This window comes from Lethenteron reissneri, unplaced genomic scaffold (assembly GCF_015708825.2).
Source record: "Lethenteron reissneri isolate LAM-NWPU_2019-01 unplaced genomic scaffold, ASM1570882v1 scaffold_1648, whole genome shotgun sequence".
Lineage (NCBI taxonomy): Eukaryota > Metazoa > Chordata > Hyperoartia > Petromyzontiformes > Petromyzontidae > Lethenteron > Lethenteron reissneri.
Window position 1 is genome coordinate 5,848 of NW_026891386.1, and position 12,906 is coordinate 18,753.

The 12,906-nt window shown below is 52.5% G+C and overlaps 1 pseudogene; it reads right to left on the bottom strand.

Moving 5' to 3' along the window:
* Positions 1-9,788: 9,788 nt before the first annotated feature.
* LOC133339202 (potassium voltage-gated channel subfamily A member 1-like) lies at positions 9,789-11,384 on the bottom strand (annotated as a pseudogene).
* Positions 11,385-12,906: the final 1,522 nt, after the last annotated feature.

Sequence of the window (12,906 nt, forward strand, 5' to 3'; positions counted from 1 at the left end):
TGGTGGTGTTGGCTACGAGAGCGGGAAGATACGGGGAGACAGAGACAACACAGACAGAGAGACACAGAGAGACAGTCTATGTCTGTGTGTGTGTCTGTGTGTGTGTGTCTGTGTGTGTGTGTGTGTCTGTGTGCGTGTCTGTGTGTCTGTGTGTGTCTGTGTGTGTCTGCGTGTGTGTGTGTGTGTGTCTGCGTGTGTGTCTGTGTGTCTGTGTGTGTGTGTGTCTGTGTGTCTGTGTGCGTGTCTGTCTGTGTGCGTGTGTGTCTGTGTGTGTGTCTGTGTGTGGTGTGTCTGTGTATGTGTGTGTCTGTGTGCGTGTCTGTGTGCGTGTGTGTCTGTGTGCGTGTGTGTCTGTGTGCGTGTGTGTCTGTGTGCGTGTGTGTCTGTGTGCGTGTGTGTCTGTGTGTGTGTCTGTGTACGTGTCTGTGTGCGTGTCTGTGTGCGTGTCTCTGTGTGTGTCTCTGTTGTGTCTCTGTGTGTATGTCTGTGTGTGTGTCTGTGTGTGTGTCTCTGTGTGTGTATGTCTGTGTGTGTATGTCTGTGTGTGTCTCTGTGTGTGTCTCTGTGTGTCTCTGTGTGTGTGTCTCTGTGTGTGTATGTCTGTGTAAGTGTCTGTGTGAGTGTCTGTGTGTGTCTGTGTGTGTCACTGTGTGTGTCTGTGTGTGTCTCTGTGTGTGTCTCTGTGTGTGTGTCTGTGTGTGTCTGTGTGTGTGTATATGTGTGTCTCTGTGTATCTGTGTGTGTCTCTCTGTGTGTCTGTTTGTGTGTGTCTGTGTGTCTCTGTGTGTGTCTGTGTGTGTCTGAGGTGGAGAGAGAGAGAGGTGGTGAGTTGAGCGTCGCTCACAGCTAACGGTGAGCAGGGCGTACGCCGTGGGGGTCTCCAGGCTGAAGAGGGAGCAGCTGTAGAGCCCCTGGTCCCCCGTGGAGACGCGGAGATGGTGACGTCCAGCCGGGTAGAGCTCCAGTGCAGCAGAGAGACACGCGGGTCTGTGTGGGCTGAGACACGGAGACACAGAGAGACACAGAGAGACACGGAGACACAGAGAGACAGAGAGACACGCGGGTCTGTGTGGGCTGAGACACGGAGACACAGAGAGACACTGAGACAGAGAGAGACAGAGAGACAGAGACAGAGAGAGACACTGAGACAAGAGAGACACAGACAGAGAGACAGAGAGAGACACTGAGACAGAGAAGACAGAGACAGAGAGACAGAGAGACACGCGGGTCTGTGTGGGCTGAGACACGGAGACACGAGACAGAGAGAGACACAGAGACAGAGAGAGACAGAGACAGAGAGACGCGCGGGTCTGTGTGGGCTGAGACACGGAGAGAGAGAGACAGAGAGACAGAGAGAGACAGAGAGACAGAGAGAGACAGAGAGAGACAGAGAGACAGAAAGAGAGAGAGACAGAGAGACACAGAGACAGACAGAGAGAGACAGACAGGCGCTCACCCTTGACGCTCTGGAAGTAGAGTGTCTGCCCGTGAGGGTTGCTCCACTGGATTGCGTCAGAGTCTGGATTGTCCGACACTACGCAGCGTAGAGTGGCCGTGTCTCCCTCGCACACCGCATCTCCCTGGCCCACACGGAGATCGCAGCAGCAGCTGCACGGAGAGACACGGGAGAGACAGAGACACGGGAGAGAGACACTCACCCACTCACCCACCCACTCACTCACCCACTCACTCAACCACTCACCCACTTACCCACTCACTCAACCACTCACTCAACCACTCACCCACTCACTCACCCACTCACTCAACCACTCACACACCCCCCACTCACCCACTCACTCCCCACTCACTTAACCCATTCACACACCCACTCACTCACTCACTCACCCACTCAGCCACCCACCTACTCACTCACTCACCCACTCACTCACTCACTCACCCACTTAACCCACTCACTCACCCACTCACTCACCCACCCACTCAGCCTCACACACTCACTCACCCACTCACCCACTCACTCACTCACCCACTCACTTAACCCATTCACACACTCACTCACCCACTCACTCACTCACCCACCCACCCACTCACACACTCACCACTCACTCACCTACCCAATCACCCCCACTCACTCACCACCACTCACTCACCACTCACCGACCCACTCACTCACCCACCAACTCACTCAACCACTCACACATCCACTCACTCACCCACCCACTCAACCACTCACCCACTCACTCAATCAACCACTCACCCACCCAATCAACCACTCACCCACTCACTCACACACCCACTCACCCACGGCTGTGTGGTGGAGGGACGGAGACACAGGACAGTGGAGACCACTCCCCTGTCTTCCACCGGGGGTAGTCAGCCACGATCTCACGCGGACGCAGTATTCAACCTCGCCTCCAGACGGGGGCACGGCGTGGTGGTAGCGACATCCCACAAAGTGATCCTGGCAGCATTAGTAGTAACATCATTATAGTATAGCAGCATTAGTAGTAGTAGCAGCATCATCACCCACCCACCCACCACCCACCCACCCACCCACCCCCCCCACCCACCACACCCACTCACCCACCCCCCCCCACTCAACTCACCCACCCACGCACCCACTCACCCACCCACTCACCCACCCACCCTCACCCACCCACCCACTCACCCACCCACCCACCCACTCACCCACTCACCTACCCACCGACCCACCCACTCACCCACCCACCCACTCACCCACCCACCCACTCACCCACTCACCCACTCACCCACCCACCCACTCATTCACCCACCCACTCACCCACCCACCCACCCACTCACCCACTCACCTACCCACCGACCCACCCACTCACCCACCCACCCACTCACTCACCCACCCACTCACCCACCCACTCACCCACCCACCACCCACCCTCATCGTGCTGGTAGTGCCACCCCCCCTCGTGAGATCTCTGCCTCCTGGTGGTGCACCACGTCGCCAAGCGCCATTCTCCTCCTCCACGCACTCCTCATGGAGATCCCCACGGAGAGCTCCCACCACTCCGCCGCCTCCTCCTCATCATCATCATCATCGTCGTCATCATCGTCATCATCGTCGTCATCGTCGTGGTCACCGTCGTCATCGCTGTGGTGGTTGTTGACACGGTCCACATCATCATCATCGTCACCGTCACCGTGATCATCGTCGTCGTCACCGTCGTCACCGTCACCGTCATCATCAGCGACGTCACCGTCATCATCATCATCGTCATCGCTGTGGTGGTTGTTGACACGGTCCACACCATCAGCGACGTCACCGTCATCATCATCGTCGTCGTCGTCATCATCGTCATCGTCGTAGTCATCTTTGTGGTCGTCATCGTCTTCGTAGCCCTCATCCTCATGACGGCACTCCTCCTCCTCATCATCATCGTCATCGTCACTGTCCTCCTCCTCCTCCGTCGATTTCTTGTGCAGCATCAAGGTGACAGTGGGAGCACTCAGCACGGCTGAGACACGGGGGGGGGGGTGGGTGGTGGGCAGGGGAGTGAGTGACGTCATCTCACTCACCCGGTGAGGGGATGACGTCATCTCACTCACCTGGTGAGGGGATGACGTCATCTCACTCACCTGGTGAGGAGATGATGTCATCTCACTCACCTGGTGAGGAGATGACGTCATCTCACTCACCCCCCTAGCCTGAACAGACTGTTGGTGCAAGAGGAGCACACAGAGACACTCACACACAGAGACACACACACACATAGAGACACACACAGAGACACTCACACACAGAGACACTCACAGAGACACACAGAGACACTCACACACACAGAGACCACACACAGAGACTCTCACACACAGACACACACACAGAGACAACAGAGACACACACACAGACACACACACAGACACACACAGAGACACTCACACATACTCACACACACAGACACATACAGAGACACTCACACACACTCACACACACACACATAGACACACAGAGACACTCACACACATAGACACTCACAGAGACACACACAGACAGACACACACACACAGAGACACTCACACACAGAGACACTCACAGAGACACACAGAGACACTCACACACACAGAGACACACACACAGAGACTCTCACACACAGACACACACACACAGAGACACACAGAGACACACACACAGACACACACAGAGACACTCACACACACTCACACACACACAGAGACACACACAGAGACACTCACACACAGAGACACACACAGACACACACAGACAGACACACACAGACAGAGACACAGACAATGCCACTCACTTGTCTTCAAGGGTAAGACCTCAACCACGACCCAGGGTGAGGATGATGGTGGTGTTGGTGGTGGTGATGAGACGGTGGATCTGACGCGAAGTTGATAGCGGTCGCCGGGATGTCGCAGCGCTGAGGAGACATCGCACCGTGTCTCTGCGGTGGCAGCGCAGACGGTCCGCCAGCGGGCTCGTCCATAGCTGCACAGAGACACGGGGAGGAGGAGGTGAGGAGTGGGTGTGTGAGTGGGTGTGTGAGTGGGCGGGTGAGTGGGTGAATGAGAGTGGGTGAGTGAGTGAGTGAGAGAGAGAGTGAGAGAGTGGGTGAGTGAGTGGGTGAGTGAGTGAGTGGGTAAGTGAGCAAGCGGGTGAGTGGGCGAGTGAGTGAGTGGGTGGGTAAGTGGTGGGTGAGTCAGTGGTGAGTGAGTGGGTGGGTGGTGGTGTGTGAGTGGGCAAGTGAGAGAGTGGGTGAGTGAGTGGGTGAGTAAGTGGGTGGGTGAGTCAGTGGGTGAGTGAGTGGGTGGGTGGGTGAGTGGGTGGGTGAGTGAGTGGTTGAGTGTGTGAGTGGGTGAGTGAGTGGTGGGTGAGTGGGTGGGTGAGTGGATGGGTGGGTGAGTGGATGGTGTGAGTGGATGGGTGAGTGAGTGGGTGAGTGAGAGAGTGGGTGGGTGAGAGAGTTGTTGGGTGAGTGGGTGGTGGGTGTGGATGGGTGAGTGAGTGGATGGGTGAGTGAGTGGGTGAGTGAGAGAGTGGATGGGTGAGTGAGTGGGTGAGTGAGAGAGTGGGTGGGTGAGTGGGTGGGTGAGTGGGTGATGAGAGAGTGGGTGGGTGAGAGAGTGGGTGGGTGAGAGAGTGGGTGGGTGAGAGAGTGGGTGGGTGAGTAAGTGGGTGGGTGAGTGGGTGGGTGAGTGAGTGGGTGAGTGAGAGAGTGGGTGGGTGAGTAAGTGGGTGGGTGAGTGGGTGGGTGAGTGAGTGGGTGAGTGAGAGAGTGGGTGGGTGAGTAAGTGGGTGGGTGAGTGGGTGGGTGAGTGGGTGAGTGAGAGAGTGGTTGAGCAAGTGGATGGGTGAGTGAGCGAGTGAGTGAGTGGATGGGCGAGTAAGTGGTGAGCGAGTGAGCAAGCATCTCACAGTTTGCTGTCCACCCTGTAGGCAACGTCCAGGAGCTGTGAGCTGCTGCTGGGTGGCGACGTCCACTTGAGCGTCGTGGTCCCAGCGGAGTTGCGTCAGCAGGTCGCGAGACTCCACGCGGACATTCAGAGGGGGAGTCGCAGCTGCGGAGATGGGCAGTGTGCGCTAACCACTGCACCACCGCTCCCCACACACACACAGTGCGCTAACCACTGCACCACCGCTCCCCACACACACACACAGTGCGCTAACCACTGCACCACCGCTCCCCACACACACACACAGTGCGCTAACCACTGCACCACCGCTCCCCACACACACAGTGCGCTAACCACTGCACCACCGCTCCCCACACACACACACAGTGCGCTAACCACTGCACCACCGCTCCCCCCACACACACACACAGTGCGCTAACCACTGCACCACCGCTCCCCCCCCACACACACACAGTGCGCTAACCACTGCACCCACCGCTCCCCACACACACACAGTGCTAACCACTGCACCACCGCTCCCCCCCCCCCCCCCACACACACAGTGCGCTAACCACTGCACCACCGCTCCCCACACACACACAGTGCGCTAACCACTGCACCACCGCTCCCCCCCCCCCCCCACACACACACACAGTGCGCTAACCACTGCACCACCACTCCCCACACACACACAGTGCGCTAACCACTGCACCACCGCTCCCCACACACACAGTGCGCTAACCACTGCACCACCGCTCCCCACACACACACACAGTGCGCTAACCACTGCACCACCGCTCCCCACACACACAGTGCGCTAACCACTGCACCACCGCTCCCCCCCCCCCCCACCAACAGTGCGCTAACCACTGCACCACCGCTCCCCACACACACAGTGCGCTAACCACTGCACCACCGCTCCCCACTCACACAGTTCGCTAACCACTGCACCACCGCTCCCCACTCACACACACAGTGCGCTAACCACTGCACCACCGCTCCCCACACACACAGTGCGCTAACCACTTCACCACCGCTCCCCACGTCCACCACACCCTGGTACCCGATGTATCAACCACCTCTGGCTGTGCTCACCGTGTGTGCACGTGACGAGGTGGAGGACGGAGAGGAAGAGTAGGCCAAGTCTCGAGAAGAGTTCTCGCACCGCCATGACACCCACCTGGGACCCACGTGTTTCCGTTTCTCAAGTCACGTGGTGCAGAGAAATTCGATTCCCGGTTCGATTATCTCCATTTGCGTCGATTCTTAATGGGATAACATTAGGAATCGATTCTTGTAGTGAATTTATAGAGTCGATTTCCGTTGAGATAACATGGGAATAGACTATCGTGGTGTGTGTTCATGTGTGTGTGTCTAAAGTCGATGTCTGCGTGTGTGTACTTGTGTGTAAGTCGATGTCTGTGTGTACTTGTGTGTGTGTGTTCATGTGTGTGTATCTAAAGTCGATGTCTGTGTGTACTTGTGTGTGTGAGTCCATGTGTGTGTATCTAAAGTCGATGTCTGTGTGTGTAAGTTTGTATGTGTGTGTAAGTCGATGTCTGTGTGTACTTGTGTGTGAGAGTCCATGTGTGTGTATCTAAAGTCGATGTCTGTGTGTACGTGTGTGTGTGTGTGTAAGTCCATGTGTGTGTATCTAAAGTCGATGTCTGTGTGTGTAAGTTTGTATGTGTGTGTAAGTCGATGTCTGTGTGTACTTGTGTGTGAGTCCATGTGTGTGTATCCAAAGCCGATGTCTGTGTGTGTGTACTTGTGTGTGTGTGAGTCCATGTGTGGTATCTCAAGTTGATGTCTGTGTGTGTGAGTCCATATGTGTGTGTGTAAGTCTGTGTGTCTACGTGCAAGTGTGTGCATAAGTCGATGTTGTGAGTCGATGTGTCTGTAAGTCCATGTGTGTTTGAGTCGATGTGTCTGTGTGAGTCGCTATGTGTGTAAGTCGATGTGTGTATGTGTACGTTGTGTGTAAGTCCATGCGTGTGTGTGAGTCGCTGTGTGTGTGAGTCGCTGTGTGTGTGAGTCTATGTGTCAGTCGATGTGTGTGTCTATGTGTCAGTCGATGTGTGTGTAATCCATGTGTGTGTAAGTCGATGCGTGTGTGTGTAAGTCGATGTGTGTAAGTCGATATGTGTGTGAGTCAATGTGTGTGTTTGAGTCCATACATATGTGTGTGTAAGTCGATGTGTTTGTGTGTGTGGGTCGATGTCTGTGTGTGTAAGTCCATGTCTGTGTGTGTCTTTTTCGCCCGGGCAATGCCGGGTACCTCCCGCTGGTACCTAATAAATTCAACTTGAGTGCAGAAGGAGTTTGCGACGTGCGGTGCGAGTGTGTGAGGATGGGTGGGGCATCCTCTACATGTGGGTGGTGAACTACTTTTGCACCATTCGCAGCCAATCCTAATCAGAGTAGTGTATAGTGTAGTGTATAGTGTAGTGTATAGTAGTGTATAGTGTAGTGTATAGTGTAGTGTATAGTGTAGTGTATAGTAGTGTATAGTGTAGTGTATAGTGTAGTGTATAGTGTAGTGTATAGTAGTGTATAATGTAGTGTATAGTGTAGTGTATAGTGTAGTATATAAGTGTAGCGCATAGTATAGTGTATAGTAGTGTATAGTGTAGTGTATAATGTAGTTATATGTAGTGTATAGTGTAGTGTATAGTGTAGTGTATAGTATAGTGTATAGTATAGTGTATAGTAGTGTATAGTGTAGTGTATTGTAGTGTGTAGTGTACAGTGTAGTGTATAGTGTAGTGTATAGTATAGTAGTGTATAGTGTAGTGTATAGTATAGTAGTGTATAGTGTAGTGTATAGTAGTGTATAGTGTAGTGTATAGTGTAGTGTATAGTGTAGTGTATAGTGTAGTGTATAGTAGTGTATAGTGTAGTAGTGTATAGTGTAGTGTATAGTGTAGTGTATAGTGTAGTGTATATGTAGTGTATAGTGTAGTGTATAGTGTATAATGTAGTGTATAGTGTAGTGTATAGTGTATAGTGTAGTGTATAGTAGTGTATAGTGTAGTAGTGTAGTGTATAGTGTAGTGTATAAGTGTAGTGTATAGTAGTGTATAAGTGTATGTATAGTAGTGTATAGTGTAGTGTATAGTGTAGTGTATAGTGTAGTGTATAGTGTAGTGTATAGTAGTGTATAGTGTAGTGTATAGTGTAGTGTATAGTGTAGTGTATAGTAGTGTATAAGTGTAGTGTATAGTAGTGTATAGTGTAGTGTATAGTGTAGTGTATAAGTGTAGTGTATAGTAGTGTATAGTGTAGTGTATAGTAGTGTATAAGTGTAGTGTATAGTGTATAGTGTAGTGTATAGTAGTGTATAAGTGTAGTGTATAGTAGTGTATAGTGTAGTGTATAGTAGTGTATAGTGTAGTGTATAGTGTAGTGTATAAGTGTAGCGCATCGTGCCCTATGTATTTGTTTAACTTCTTTCTCACCACATGTAGCTAGAACTGATCCTCGTAGTAGTGTATCGTGGTGTATAGTGGAAGACAGTGTAGTGTAGAGTAGTGTATATGTATAAGTGTAGTGTATCATGGTGTATAGTGTAGTGTATAAGTGTAGTGTATCGTGGTGTATAGTGTAGTGTAGTAGTGTATCGTGGTGTATAGTGGAAGACTGTGTAGTGTAGAGTGTATTTAGTGTAGTATGTACATTTATTTCGCACGTACGTAGCCCACCGTGCCAATTGGAGGTGCACTGTGATGTATACGCACTCGTATGTTGAGGAGCCCCGGGAACATGTCTCATTCACTGTGACATCACTTACAAAATATGTTCAACAGATTAGCAGAATTACCCTATTGACTGAGTGAAATCGTCTATAAGGCTGAACAGGTGGCTTTGGCAGTAACATAATCTCACCATCCACCAGCCCATGGGGTGCTCCGATCGAACTTGTTAAAAAGCACGTCGGCAGTTTGCGATTTTGTGTTGATGTCCGCAAGCTTGACAATGTTTCCGTTGCGGATGCATACCCTTGCCTCGTATGGACCATTCGCTGGACGCTTTGGCGGGCAAGCGGTTTTTTTCCACCCTTGACCTCCTGTCGGGATTTTGACGAGGCTTCAAACACGAAGAGGGCTTTTAGGACACCCAAAGGGTTTTTGAATTTAACCGGCTTCCTATGGGGCTCCACTCTTCATTGAACATGACTTTATACAAGCTATTGCATTTTGTTATAAAGCCGACATTTAACTCATCCCAAATCTGCATTAAAACTTATCACCTCTCTCTAGCCATGAACCCGGCTTCATTGTGGCAGGAGTTGCACAGCTGTCAAAGTTTGCAGTCGCGTCTTTGCACGGTGCACTGCAAAATGGTGGGTGGGTGGCTGGTTTTCACCGCGAACCTCCTTCCAAGACAACGCCACATTGACAGCTATGCACACGGAGACACTTACGTTCGCAGACGTGAAGTTGACTTGAAAACATTTATTGACCACGCGACTCAAACGTCCATTCGACCATTCAAGCGTAGCGACAGGTAAGCGATGTCAGTGCACATTCATCGCGAACAAATACCTCGAGGCATTTCGTGACGACTTGCAAGGCGGAGCATCGGACGTCTCTGTCGATGCCGTTGTGTTTGTCGCGCTTGAGGTGCATCTTCACCTCGAAGTCAACGTCGCTGCTCAGATCGTCGCGCATCTCCACGTATGTGGAGCTGCTTGTGGACGGCTTCCGCTATTTCTCTCTCCTCCACCTGCTGCTGCTGCTGCAAGCGGCTTGAGAGACGCAGGCGGCTCGCGCTCCTCACCGCCCGTCTCGCGGCGGTAAAAGTAGTTGAAGTTGGAGACGAGACGGGCACGGGGAGGGCGATGGTGAGCATGCCGGCGATGGCGCACAGCGAGCCCACCGCCTTGCCCCACGCCGTCACGGGACACATGTCGCCGTAACCCACCGTCGTCATGGTTACGATGGCCCACCAGAAGGTGTCGGGGATGCTTCGGAACTCCGATTGTTTGTGGTCGGCCTCGGCAAAGTAGACGGCGCTGGAGAAGAGGATGACGCCGATGACGAGGAAAAATACGAGCAGGCCCAGCTCGCTCGCGCTCGCCTTCAAAGTCTGGCCCAGGATCTTCAAGCCCCTGGAGTGCCTGGACAGCTTGAGTATCCGGAACACTCGCACCAGCCGGGTCATCCGCAAAATCGCCAGTGACGTGGCCTGCTGGTCATGCCCTTGGGGCTTGGCCATCTCGATGCCAAGGGTGATGAAGTAGGGCAGGATGGCCACGATGTCAATGATGTTCATGATGCTTTTGAAAAATCCCAGTTTGTTGGGGCACGCAAAAAACCTCACCAGCAGTTCAAAGGAAAACCAAACGATGCAAATAGTTTCCACGATAAAAAATGGATCGGGGACAGAGCCGCGATGCGTGCCGTCGACCCGCGTCCCGTTCATGTCCTTTGCCGGGAGAAACTTCTGCTTATTCTCGTCCCTGAGTTCAGGCAGAGTCTCGAGGCAGAATATGATGATGGAGATGAGGATGACCAGCACGGACACGGTGGCAATTCCCCTGGCCGCGATGGAGCTCTCGGGGTATTCGAACAGCAGCCACACCCCCGCTGGAACTCGTCCGATGGCAGCGGCTCCTCCTCCTCCACCTCCTCCTCTCCGATGAAGCCCTCGTCTTCCCAGAACTTGACCACGGCCTCGTTGCCGAGCTCGTAGAACTCGATCTCCTCGCCGAACACTTCGAGGAGACGTTGAGCGGGCGTCTCAGCCGCCCGCCGGACTGGTAGTAGTGGAGGATGGCGTCGAAACTCGACCGGTTCCTGTCGAAGAAGTACTCGTTGCGCAGGGTCGTGGTAGCGCGACCTCTTGCCGGGGTCGCCTAGAAGGGTGTCCGGGAACTGGCCGAGTGTCTTGAGCCGCGTCTCGAATCGCAGCCCCGACACGTTGACGACGACCCTCTCGCAGGACTCGTGCGTCAGCGGCTCTGTGCCGCCGTCAAGCAGCGCCGCCTCGTACATGGCGGTTGGAGAACTGCGCCGGGGTCAGAGGTCACAAACGGGTTTTGATTCCTTACCCGTACCCGTACCGGCCGCACCCGTACCCTACCCGTACCCGCCCTGGTACGGGTAGGGTACGGGTATCTGGTACCCGATTGCGACCTCTGGGATGAAGCCATGTTGCAGGCGCGGGTGGGTTGATTCTAGGAACTTGAATTGTGAGAAGAGAGAAGACGTTGGGAAATGAGTGACAAACGGTTACTCACCAGTGACTCACCCTACCCGTACCCGGCCGCACCAGGTCGCAAACGGATACCCGGCTACCCGTACCCGGTCGGGTACGGGTAGCCGGGTATCGGGTAGGGTACGGGTATCGGGTACCCGGTTGCGACCTCTGGCAGGGGTCAGGCTGGCACGCGGCAGATTTCGACAACAAAAATGTCAGCAGATACAAAGCCGCGTGAAATAAAAAAAATATGCAGAAAATCAGTGGCGGCGCAGAATGCAATGTATGTTTCGTATAAGTAAGAGTGGTTGTAAATATTTAGCAGGTACTGGTGATTTTACGGTGGTGTTGGCTGGGGTTGTAATGTCATTGTCAGAATTTTAATGGCGGTCGATGTCGAATTTCTACAATTCGTTGCTGTTTAATGGGAGGCAATTACAAATTAGTGAGGGCAGGCGATTTCAAATTTTTCTTTTTTCAGTTGATTTTACATTGCATGGTCATGCAATGTATATGTATGCAATGTTTGCTGAACATCTTTCGCACCGTACGTAGCCAACCGTGTCAATCGGAGGGTAATCTGTGATAGCATTTGGCTTGACAACGCACGAATGAGATTCAATTGCTCTCCACACCCCCCCCCGACAATGACACATGCTCCTCCGTTGTATGATGAGTTGCCCTTGCCATCGTAAATGGGTAATCACGCCAGGGCAGATGAGCCAATTTATCCGAATGATCGGGTCAAATGTAACCCGTTAACAGTTTCCATTCTCGTGATCGTGATCTCGTTGGCATGTACTCCACTTTCAAAATGTATCCTCAGTCATTGAATTCTAGGGGGAGTTCTCCAGACAATTTACATTGAGATTAGATGCTTTTAAAGCGGACAAACCGCACGCGGATGGATTCCTGCAGTCACGAAAGCTTCAAATCATTATTAGTATCATTACGCCTCAAAAGCTAAAGCAGGTTGACCTGTTTCCATTTAAAGTTTTCGTGACTGCAGGGATTCATCTTCTTGGTTCTTTCGGTAAAGTCACGTAGAAGGGAAGTAATAAAATAATATAAAACATAAAATAATTCTCACGACGTTTCGGCCACAAAGCAAGCAGCCGTCCTCAGGTGAAGACCAGGTCTGTCGGGGAGACAGCGTCATTCGATGCTGTTTGTTCATTAAGACGCTGTCTTTCCGACAGACCTGTTCTTCACCTGAGGACGGCTGCTTGCGTTGTGGCCGAAATGTCGTGAGAATGTATTTTATTATGTTTTATTTTATTATTTTATTATTTCCCTTCTACGTGACTTTACCGAAAGAACCAAGAGTACAGGTTGGCCTGGTTAGTAGTTTGGTGGCAAACT